Source organism: Pelodiscus sinensis, chromosome 1, assembly GCF_049634645.1.
Source record: "Pelodiscus sinensis isolate JC-2024 chromosome 1, ASM4963464v1, whole genome shotgun sequence".
NCBI lineage: Eukaryota > Metazoa > Chordata > Testudines > Trionychidae > Pelodiscus > Pelodiscus sinensis.
The window spans coordinates 176,659,857-176,672,030 of NC_134711.1; the positions used below are offsets into that span (position 1 = coordinate 176,659,857).

Genomic DNA, 12,174 nt, shown 5'->3' on the forward strand with positions numbered 1-12,174 from the left:
CAAGTTCTCTCCCAACTTCTAGGGGCATTTTCTGTCTCCATAGTCCCCCATAGCCACTAAAGGACTTTTTCTCTCTCCCTGCCCACCTCCCCCCCCCCCCACACTTCTCCAGTGCTGCAGACAATGGCCAAAAGGGGGGGAAGTGTTTGGGACTAAGGGGCTACTTACTCAGTGTGCTGGCAGGGAAGATGACAGAGCCCCAGCCCTGCTGGCTTTTCTTTTGGTGGTTTTGCTGCCCCCAGTGATTGCTTTACAGGATAGGTAGGCTTGCTACCCTCCCCCCTCCAGGGACCACTCTCATATTGCTTCTCTCTGAACAGCAGCCTTCCCTTTCCATGTTATAGAAAAGAGTTCTTTTCCCAGGACTTCCAGTTGTCCTGGCACAACCAAATCCTGACTTTGCTTTAAGTTAGGAGAGGAGGAAGCTGTATATACCAAATCTGGTGGTCCTGGCTCTTACCATTAGTGGGAATTCTTTACCAAATGGACTCACAGACAGACATGCAGACAGATGCACTCTAAAATACAGGGGCGGCCATAGAGTAGCTGCCAACAACAGGCACCCTAGGCGAACCATGCAATCGGCGCCTCCACCTCCAAACCCCTCAATAATATTGTGCCACCATTTGGTGCCCCATTTCACTTGGCACCCTAGGTGACCGCCTACTTCGCCAGTATGGACGGGCCGCCCCTGCTAAAATATATTTATAGATAAGATATAGGAATAAACAGAAAGATTTAACTATTTAAAATGGGTTAGACACTTTCATTTTCTAATCCAGTTCATAGCTTCTTCAATGTAAATAGGGCTTCTTTGAAAGAGAGCATCCAGACTCCCTGGATGCTTTCTTTCGAAAAAGCAAGCCGCTTTTTCGAAAGTTCAACGTGCAGTCTAGACGCTCTCTTTCGAAAGAGGCTTGCAGTCTAGACATAGCCTTACACAGTACCTACAATCTTGCAAAGATGCTATTTTCAGTTTGACATCTAGTGAGGTAAAATGAACTAAATCTCTCACTGAAAGCAAGGACTGTGTACCTAATTCATTAAGTACGTAAGAATGGCTATGTGTTGTCAGTCTAACAGTCAACCTAGCCTAGTCTTCTAAGAGTGGTACATGCCAGATATTTCAGAGAGAATGAACAGGGAAATTCACTGAGTTCAAATCCATCCTCTGTCATGCAGTTTCAGCCTTTGGGCCACCTGAGATTTAGTGACACCCAGAATCCCTGGCCATCTTGATTAATAACCATCAATAGATCTACCCTCTATAAATTTAGCTAATTCTTTTTTTGATTCGACTTATAATTTTGACCTTTACAACATCCCCTGGTAATGAATTTCATATATTGTGTGAAGAAGTACTTTATCTTCTGTTTTAAATCTGTTGCCTGTTTATGTCATTGTGTGACTTCTGGTTTTAATATTAAGTGAAGGACTAATCACTTTTCTGACATCATCATATTTGAAAGACATCCATCATATCCTCCTTAACTGTCTCCTTTTCTAAGAGGAACAGTTGTTAATGTTTCCTTTACATGGAATCTTCTCCATACTTTTAATCATCTTTTTTTTTCTCATTCTCTGTATTTTTTTTTCAATTCTAACATTTTTTAAGAGTGGGAATAACTTTTCAATGAATATGTCCCGTCTCCCCCGTGATTGACTGAAAAATCAGCATTGAGAACTGAAGGTGCTAGATATAATCTTATTGGCTGTGAGTAGTCGACTATTATACAGGAATGACCACTAATTATGGAGTGTGTGCGCTCACTCACATGCACATGACCAGGACCTGTGTACACATACACACACTGCTAACTATTCAACATATTAGTTCAGAAATTGAAGTGTAGGAGTTTAATTGGAGGAACCAGTTCACACAGTTCTCTGTATTTCAGCAATAAATTCACCCTGTGTGCCAAAGCTTATTTATGGCATACAGATTTTCCATGAAAACTGTACTGCTTCTGCATAAAATATTTCTGCAGAGAATTGGAAATTCTACGTACTTATAAACTATTTTCTAACGTTTAAAATTTAGTCCTTTGCAAATGCTAATCTACATATCTGAGCAAGTTATTAAATACTACCTATATGGTGCTAAAACAAAAGTAAAATAGCAAGGATATTATAACATTATAACACTAGTTCACTACAAGCTCAGAATATAATTAAATTGGTGGTTTATGAAAAGCTTTTTTATTATACACAGTTACATTTTATTACTCTTACTGCAAGATAAACTGCATTTTAAATTACAATGAAAAGGCTATTATTAAGTAGACTAATGGCATTAATGCAATTTAAAAACCTCAGCTTCCAAATATTTATTCTCATGGTTAATGGCACTCTCAGTTTATGCTGAGTTCAGCATTAAAATTATTTAATCTAAACAACCTAAAAGGCTATAGCTATGTACTTCCAAGTAAAAGAAATTAATTAGAAAACTAACTACTATGGTGTACTCAAGCTTAGATATTATTTTGCTTTTTGGAAAACAAAATGAAAGTATGCATTATAGTCTAGTGTGTGTGTAATCTTCCTTGCATCTGAAGTTATAGCTGCAATTAAAAAAAATAGTTCCAAATACTTTTGGAAAAAATGTCAGCCCATCCGAACAGCTCTCCATCATAAGGCTTTGTCTGCACACACTTTTTGTTTGTCAGTTGCCATTACTCTCTTGGCTCTCAGCACAATTTTGTTCGGTTATATTCACATTTGCAAAAGCTGCATTCAAACAATGATAAGGTGGTTTACAATAAATCTTCAATCGTTAAAGCTGCACAGCATATATATATATTTTCATACAAGAACAGGACTGTCGACAGCAAGGGGCAAAGGGGCAGTTGCCCCAGGCCTGGAGAGTCAAAGGACTCAGGGCTCCCAGCTGTTGCTGTATGAGGAATGTCAGCGGCTGGAGCCCAAGGCCTTTTAAATCACTGCTAGAGTGCGGTGTGGCATTCTCTGGGTGGCTCTGAGGGCTGCTGGGAGAGATGAGCAGTGGCACAATGCTCTCTGGATGGTGCTGAAGGATAGTCATGCCGGCCCCACCTCTTCCACCCGAGCCCCACCTCTTTCAGGAATGCAGACTCACTCCCACCCCCCTTGCCCAGCAGCCTGAAAGGGTAGTCACATTACTCTGGTCTGGCAAAATCATTGAGTAGCCTTGTGGCATCTTAAATACTAACACATTTGTTTGGACATAAGCGTCTGTTAGCTGCAGCTCACTTTGTCAAGTGCATCATAACTTAAAGCAAGGCCAGGATTTGGTTGTGCCAGGACAATGGGATGTGAGTGGAATGTGATTGTTTCTCATCAAATGGAAAAGGATGGATGCTATAGTAGGGAATAGTTTTATTCACAAATGACCACAGGAGGGACAGGTACAGTGGTTCCCAAACTTTTTGGCATCATGCCCCCTTTTTCATTTTTGAAAAACCCTCACCTCCCACCCCCCAATAGCAAAACTTGTTGAGCAAAAAAAAAAAAAAATAGGAACTGACCAGGGCAGCAAAACTTGATGGGGGGGGGGGGTCACCTCGCGCTCCCCCAGGAGGGCACGCCAGTTTGGGAACCTATGCAGCTAGAATGACCATGTGGGTGCAGCTGATAATGTCTGATAATTCCAATGTAGCTTTTCTGTCTTAATGTGATAAGTGCATTTAGGGTTATTATAGGAAATTATATACATGAGTGATGGGATTTTTTTTATTATTATAGTGGTTCTGCATTTTATACTTTATTCATTATCTATGTGAGTGTGTTTGTAGCAATATGAATTAAAAAAAAAACTCTTTTATTATATAAAGGGACTGCATAGCATATACACCAGGCTTATACCGATCATAATGAAGAGAACATGCATAATCAAAAATATTATAAGTACTTTTAGAGACAAGAAGAGCCTGACAATCTATCAACTTGTATTGTAAAGCTAGGGATTTCTTCATATTTGCTGTGAAAGGCTGATAATTTCCAGCAGGCACACAAACTCCCTTAGTCTGCAGACTTTCAGGTTGGAGGAGCCTGAGATTAATTAAAAGGAGTGACGTTCTTAAATGTAAAAAAGACAAATTAGGTCAAAGTAAGAATCATGTTGCACAAGTAGTCATTGGAGTGTCTGTTCAATGAAGACTTCTTTCAACTCAGCAGCATCTGGCATATGGTGTGGCTTGTGCAGATGGAAAGGCAATGGCACAGATACTGCTGTTCATAATTGGCATAGAAGTTTAGGATTTTGTACTTGGTAGCTAGCCAGATTTTGGCAAGGAACAACTCTCAAATGTTGGCATATGTGAGACAGTATTGTCAATGACCACCAGCATTAGAATAATAATTCTTCATTATAGCAGGATGTTTTGTTCATTCTAAGACTAAAGCCATATACTCAGTAACACTCTAGCCTCTTCACTGTCCAGCCATGACTCTGAGACCAAAATTTTGATTCCTACTGGTGACCTCCTTTGATCACAATGGAGTTATTCCAAATTTACCTCACCTAAAGGTCCTGATCTAATCCCCATTGAATTCCAGCAAGATTTTTTCCATTAAAAAGAGATTGTGTCAGGTTGTAATGGTGCATCTACACTACACCCTAGGTCGAAATAAGATACGCAATTTGAGCTATGCAAATTGCATATCTTATTTCGATATTATTCCAAAATCGCTTTTTTTGAAATATGGCACTGTCTAATAGCACTTATTTAAAAATAAATCACTATTCTGAAACGTCTGTTACTACTTGTGGAATGAGGTATACAGGGATGTCGAAATAGTGAGCCTTTTATATTTCAAAATAATGGGCATGCTCAAAAGACTCAGAATAGCTATTTCTGAATACCTCTGGTATCCCAAAATAGTGCTGCATGGCAGACATGGCCTAAGTTACTAATGACTTCTTTACCATTTTTTTCTTGTGTATATCAGGAAAGAGTCAGCATGAGCTTGCATATGAAAAACAACTAGAGTTCAAAAGAACCCTGGAATTTGAGGAAGTCAGAATTGGGCCCCAAACTTTGCAGCCCAGGTTTATTTTCCAAATTTTTATATATATATATATATATATATAATTCAGAACAAACATTATGTAAATTGGACTTGTTCATTCCTAAATGCCATGTGATGTAAATACAGAGATTCCAGAGTCATTTTTTTTCACAAACTTTAATTGTCACTTTCTTTTTCATATAGTATTTCAGGCAATGCATCTCATACAAGGAAGAATAAGGAAGTAATTTAGTAACCTTGTGAATGCAGTATGGCAACCACAACAAATATAAAATTAATAATAGATTTTGATCTAAAAATGACTTGATACCCAAGGTTTTCTTTTAAAAGCTGTAAGCGCCCCCAATGATTTAAATCCATTGTACTAGAGGAGTTGTTACATATGTTGTCCAGAATAAGTGTACTGAAAGGCAGATTTTGCTTTTTTGATCTTTGTATGTGTGTGATGGGGAAAAGGGATCTGAAAAATTAATTAAAATACATAGATCTTTGCCTGATGCAGTGTTGCTAATTTTGTCTTGAAAAACATCAAATCTTGATAACAGAATGATAATGCAATTGTGAAATAGCACTCCATAGTTTCACTATTTCTAGGTTCTTAGAGGTTAATGGGCTGGTATAAATACATAACTTCATTGAAAACACAAGGTCTCAAGAGTTTTCCTTGTACAAACTAGGTACAGAATAATAATCTTGCTTGTTTAAAAAATGTTGGGAGCCTATAAGGTCATGGAAGTACTATATGTAGATGTAGAATGTGCCAAAATTAAAAAAGAAATCTGACAATAAACACCCTTTCTTTGAAACTTTGAGGAACTCCAGGTTAAAACTGTGAAGCTGGATTTTTTTAGCTAGCCAACCTCCTGATCCAACTCCTTATAACTAAAATATGGGGTAAGTGTGTCTAAGATCCAGATCCAATCACTGAAGTGGATCAATCTCTAACATTCTTTATTATTTTCCTACTCTGTCCGTATCATCATCAGAATTTCAAATCTTACAGTCTTAAGTAAAAATGTCTTATCGTATCCATTCATGAATTTTCTCTGCATTAAAAAAAAATGTTGACAAAAATTAAGACAGCCTGCTTGGCCGCTTCTCCAATAATTCCCAATCAGAAGCATTGTTCCTTTGGTACAGTCCCCCTGCAACTGGACCTTCTTCTATTCTGCATTATTTAGGAATAGAGATGTAGCCGTGTTAGTCTGGTCTTGCTGAAACAAAAGACAGGACTATGCAGCACTTTAAAGACTAACAAGATGGTTTATTAGCTCATCACCTAATAAACCATCTTGTTAGTCTTTAAAGTGCTGCATAGTCCTGTCTTTTGTTTCTGCGTTATTTAACACTGATGTGTAAAACTCACTGTCATTGTATTATATACAGTAAACCTGCCTTGTTTTAAGTGCTAGATTGCATTTCAGCAACTAGGGTGAACAGTCACAATATTTATGTGAATATTGATGGTTATCCCGAGCTTCAAGAAGGGTTAATTTAATCATAATTAAAGTTAAAAAGGACACCAAACAAATTTCACTTTGGAACTTTCAACTAAAATGATTAATTCCAACAAGCTTGGTTGTTAAGCCAGCACAAAGGGCAGCTTGCCATGACCACCCCATCAGCCACCTGATGGTGTATTGTATTTCTTGAGGAAGATGGTTAATTGGCCCACTGCAGATGAAGAATTGGTATACCTGAAGCTGTAAAATTGAAACGAGAAATACAGGAAATAATTGTTGTAGGCTTTAGTAGATTTAGTAAAAATATGGGTGTGATCAGTAGAATCTGTAGTTGATCATTTGTACTGGTTTGGGGTCCTACAGTTCTTGTACATTTTATGTTATTAACTTCTGTGTTATTTCTGAATAAGACTGCTGTGAGACAAGAACTAAGCCATACAGTGTTAAAGAAATGCTATAGAGATGGGTGAAATATTTATCATGAAAATATATTGACATGGCATCCCAGGAGATACACTGCCTAAGGCCCATATATAAGCTTTGACAGAGAGATTATCAAGGATTATCCAGTTTTCTGACTACTATCCAATGTTGCTCATCCATGGGGGCACTAATGATATTGTGAGGTATGACCATAAGCAGAATGGAAATGACTAAAATGATCTGAGAATGAGCTGGGGGCACAGGCAGTATTCTCTTTGATCCACATGGTCCAAGGTAGGAGCCCAGGCAGAGAAAGCTGCAGTTTCTAAGTAGATTAGATGAAGAAGGCGACAAAAACCCACTGGTAAATGCAAAATATTGAGTCCTGGGAAGCATGGACCATTAAAACAGGTGTAAAGTAGAGAAAAGAGAGATTGGGGAGGGAAGAATCAAATCAGTATCTTAGATATCTGGGGCTGAGTCTAGACTAAACAGTTTTTCTGGAAAAAGATACGCAAATTGTGAAGCGCAATTTGCATAGCTTTTTCTGCTTCTTTTTTCAGAAGAGGCTTTTCTGACATTTGACCCATCTACACTGGGCCAAATGTCAGAAAAAAACCCTTTTTTGGAACAACTCTTCTTCCTCTTAAAATGAGGTTTACAGGGGTGCCGAAAAATCGCATTTGTGCTTCGGAAAAAAAAATTCAGAAGAGCAGACACATTCCTTGGACACAGCAGAGTTTTTCTGGAATATCTCAGGTATCCTGGAAAAAACTCTGCAGTCTAGACGTACCCTGAATAGTAATGCAGGGACCATGCAGGAAGAACTTGAAATGCTAGTTAATAAACACAATTTGTCATGGTTGCCATCGCAGAAACTTGGTGGGATAATATAGATGACTGCACTATTGATATAGAAGATTACACCTTGCTCAGGAAGAAGATGCAGAAAAAAATGAGAAGAGCTGTTGCTGTATATATTTCTATACATATATATTTGGACTGAGGGTGAGGTGGAAATAGGACACAGACTTATTGAAAATTTGATTCAGGATAAAATATTATTAAAAACCAGGATGATATCATGGTAGGAGTGGATAAGAAGAGATGGATCAGACTTTTTTTAAACAACTAACAAAATCATCCAAAACACAGGTTTTGATAGTGATGCAGGACTTCAACTACAGAGGTATCTGTTGGGAAAATAATATGAACAGACACTGAATTATAATTCAGAAAATGTTGGTATATATTGGAGACATTTTTTTCAGAAGGAAGAGAAAGCTACTAGGTGAGAGGCTGTTCTAGATTTGATTTTGACAAATAGGGAAGAACAGATTGAGAATAAGAAAGTGGAAGACAGCTTGGGTAAAAGTGAGCATGAAAGGCAGTAATAACAACAAATGATCTGGTAGCACTTTATAGACTAACAAAACATGTAGATGGTGTCATGAGCTTTCGTGGGCACAGCCCACTTCTTCAGATGACCGGAGTTATGAGTTTGAAGAAGTGGGCTGTGCCCACAGAAGCTCATGATACCATTAACAAGTTTTGTTAGTCTAGAAAGTGCTACCAGACCATTTGTTGTTTTTTTTCTTTAACAGACTAACTTGGCTACCCTCTGAAGCTCATGAAAGACAGAGTTCATGATTGTAAGGAACAGTAGGAGGGAAAGCAACACAACAGAGAAAATGAATTTCAAGGAGGAGGACTTCAGTACATTCAGGCAATTGGTAGATAAGATCCTGTGAGAAGAAAGTCTAAGGGGAAAAACAGATCAAGAGAAATGGTAGTTTTTCAAAGAGACATTATTAAGGACATAAAAGCAAATTATCCCACTAAACAGGAAAGAGAAGAAGTCTGATAAGAGACTGCCAGGAGATGCTCAATGTTCTGCAAGTCAAAAAAGTACCCTACAAAAAGTGGAAACTAGCTCAAATTACAAAGAATGAAATATAAACAAATCTCATAATTATATAGGGAAAAGTGTGAAACAACAAGGCACAAAATATTGAATTAGAGACACAGAGTAACAAGAAAGAATTCTACAAAATATTAGGATAAATAGAAAGACTTAGGATAGGGTAATCCTATTGCTAACTGGTTTAGAAAAAAAAACAGATTGGAAATAAAATGCAGGACTATGTATTGTTTCAGCTACACCAGACTAACATGGCTACATTTCTATCACAAATTGGAAATGGAAGACTTTTTAAATAACTTTTTTGTTCGTTTCACGAGGAGTAACGGTAGTTCGGAATAGGAACCTAGTCCAAACTATCTAGTTCGAGCCCCGTGTAGCCACGCTGCACGGGGTTCGAACCAGCGGGGATTTAAAAATGGCGGCTCCCCGCTTATGCAAATGAAGCCCGGGAAATTCAAATCCCGGGCTTCATTTGCAAGTGCGGTATGCCTACATTACCCTCCTAGTTTGAACTAGAATTCAGTTAGACTAAATTCAGTCAGTGATTCAGTGTTGTATAGGTGTTGTGTTGTTGTTTCTTTTTTTTTAAAAAAAAATCACAGTGTAAACATAACCTTGGAGGCCAGAGTTAAAGCTGGGACAAAATTTGTCATGAGAAAAGTAGTGCTCTTTGTGTATGTGTGTGTGCAAATTCTCAACATCCTTAACAATTTTCCTGGAGCAAGGAGTGAGGGAAGGAACAAGAGCTGCAGCCCTGCTGCTCTCAACCACTTTTTTCCCCATTCCTGCTCCAGCTTTTTGGCTCAAGTGCCAAACTACGGCAACAGCTAATTCTGAAGCAGGTGCATAGATCTCTATGGAGACCCCCTACTACTTCAACCCTGAGGGAATGATTACCACTCTTTAATCTTTAGCACATTTGTCAAATTTGGATTTGTACTTTTCCATCCTTTCTTGTGTTTGTTTTTCTGTGCAATTTTGTGTGAACTCGCCTTTCAGAGAGACTCAAATAACACACAAAATTATCTGAGCCAAATGCCTATTTTCTCTTAGCAGAAGTATGACCATTCACAATACAAGTTGAACCTCTGAAAATCGGTACTGTCCAGTCCAACAACATCCATTGTGCAGCAGGACCATAAATGCTCTTGGACCAGAGGGTCTGGGAACCTAATGGTAGGAGGGGGCAGCAGCTTAACTAGGGGCAGCAGGACTGAAGCCCCACAAAAGTGCTAGGGATGAGCTTGCAAACCCCAGCAGCCCATGGCAGCACAGGATCAGAGGAAGAAGATGCATGGCTTCCCATGGCAGCATAGAACCAGGAAGTCTAGCCTCCCATGGCATCACAGGGCCAGGGAACCACTGCAGTGGCAACATGGGGCTAGGGACCAGCAGCATGCAGCAGTGTGGAGCTAGGGAAACCTGGCCTCCCACATCAGAACAGTGCCAGGAAACTGTGGCAGTGTAGGTCTGGGGGCTGGAGAACCCCAGATGCCATGATAGTTTGGGGCCAGGGAGCCAGTGGCAGTAGGGCAGACAGCCTGGCTGGGAGTTAGGGGGAAACAGAAGAAGGCAGAGAGCAGGCTGACTTGGGTCCTGTAGCAGAGGATACCTTTCCAGTCCAGAAAATTATTTCATTTGGGACCAGTCAGGTCCCGATGTTGCTGAATCAGGGAGGTCCAACCTGTATGTGTTACCAGAAACAGTTTTTATTTAAACTTCTCAGTATTCAAATCTTTAAGTAGAATACAGAATTGTTACACAACAAATCAGCTATTTGCAAGTATCCTTATTACATTAAAAGCATGGAAATATTTACTCATTTTGTTTTTCACAGGATTAATTAATTTGGAATGTTAGAATTTACTTAAACTAATCCTAGGATTTAGCAGTTTACAGTCAATAATGTCTCCTTGTCACTTGACTATTTAACCAACTCAGTTGTTTCAGTAAAGGTGTTAAGAGCAGCTGTGTATTAACATTAATAATGCTTCTATGTTGACATGGAAGCTTTCTTGTTATCCCCAATTAATTAACCCCTCAGAAAGTGTCCTTCCTTTCAGAATAAATTACACTGCTTTTATTAGTTTTCTCTTGTTGTCTGAAGACTCCACGTGAATCAAGATTTGTTATGGTAATATTTTAGGGGATAAGGCTTTTAATTTAGTTTAGTTTATTTTGGTGCTAAGGTTGGAGTTTATGGTAATTTCAAAACACTATAATTGAGTTAATGACTTTGCTAAATCCTTCTTGTATATGGGAATTTCCTCAAGTGATATAGAGCTGACAGATCTGACTGTTATCCAGGTATGGCACAAAGCACAAGGCGAAATGGCTGAGGAAAAGCAATGTGGAAAAGCAGAATGCTCATGTACTTCCACAATCTCAAAATGCTTATCTACCCTTTAGAGACCATTTTGGATGGTGAAATTTAGAGCAGCCCCCAGACTGCTTGAAGTTGCTGGAAACCAGACTGGTGGCTAACAGGCGAAGAATGAGGAAATTGCAAAGGTGGAATACAACCACGTTCTGTGTATGTTGTGCTGTGCTGTTGACCATCTTGGTCTCAGGTATGCATATTAAATAACAGCCTAGTTGTGTCTTTTTTAATTCTTTTAGTCTGAAATTCTACATCTCATCTATCTCCATGTGGCCGCTGTCAGAAATACTTAATCCTTTTCTAGATTCTCTCAGATGGCCGCCATGTTTTCTAATTTTTTCTGGCCATTTTTTTTTCTCGCTTATACCCTCTTCACTGGTAATGCCTAGTACCGTTGCAGTCCTGTATGTTACACTCATCCCTGAATTCCACTTCCAGAATGCTTTGTCCCTCATGTTTACCTCCATAAATGGCTAGTGTCTGGTTCTTATAGCTGAATTATATGATTAGGAGTTTCCCTTATCCGTTAGGAGCCATCTGGAATCACAACCATTGCACCTCAGTCCTCATTAATTTTGTTGTTTCTCTCAAGAAGATACCATGTTAATGAATGTCCATCACTTATGTTGCTATTAATCTGAGTTTATATTGCAGGATCATCTCATGCACTGTATTTACTATAGTTACAAAAACATGATAATGTGTATTTCGTAATATTTATTCTCTGGAAAGTGTAGACAGCTTTTTCTTTCTAAACATGGATTTAGCTAATAGCTTAAAATACATTAGTACTGTAATATCCATTTATCTGCTTTGTTAGGTTCACTTGTTCTATTGGGTCTCAATCCTTCCAATTTTAAAATAAGGTATTTTTAAACCTGTTACAGTTTGCATGCATATAGTACAAAACTGTCTTGAATAAAATGGAGTTACATAATAAACATGTCCACTGTTGAGCTGAAATTTCATCTAGAATG

The 12,174-nt window shown here is 38.6% G+C and overlaps 1 long non-coding RNA gene across 1 annotated transcript in view; it reads left to right on the top strand.

Annotated features, from left to right (window-relative positions):
• Positions 1 to 12,174, top strand: part of LOC112546768 (uncharacterized) — a 195,774-nt gene that overhangs the window by 132,778 nt on the left and 50,822 nt on the right. The window contains exon 3 of the long non-coding RNA XR_003090471.2: positions 11,227 to 11,387. This is a non-coding gene — a long non-coding RNA (uncharacterized LOC112546768). The remainder of the gene's footprint in view (positions 1 to 11,226; positions 11,388 to 12,174) is intronic.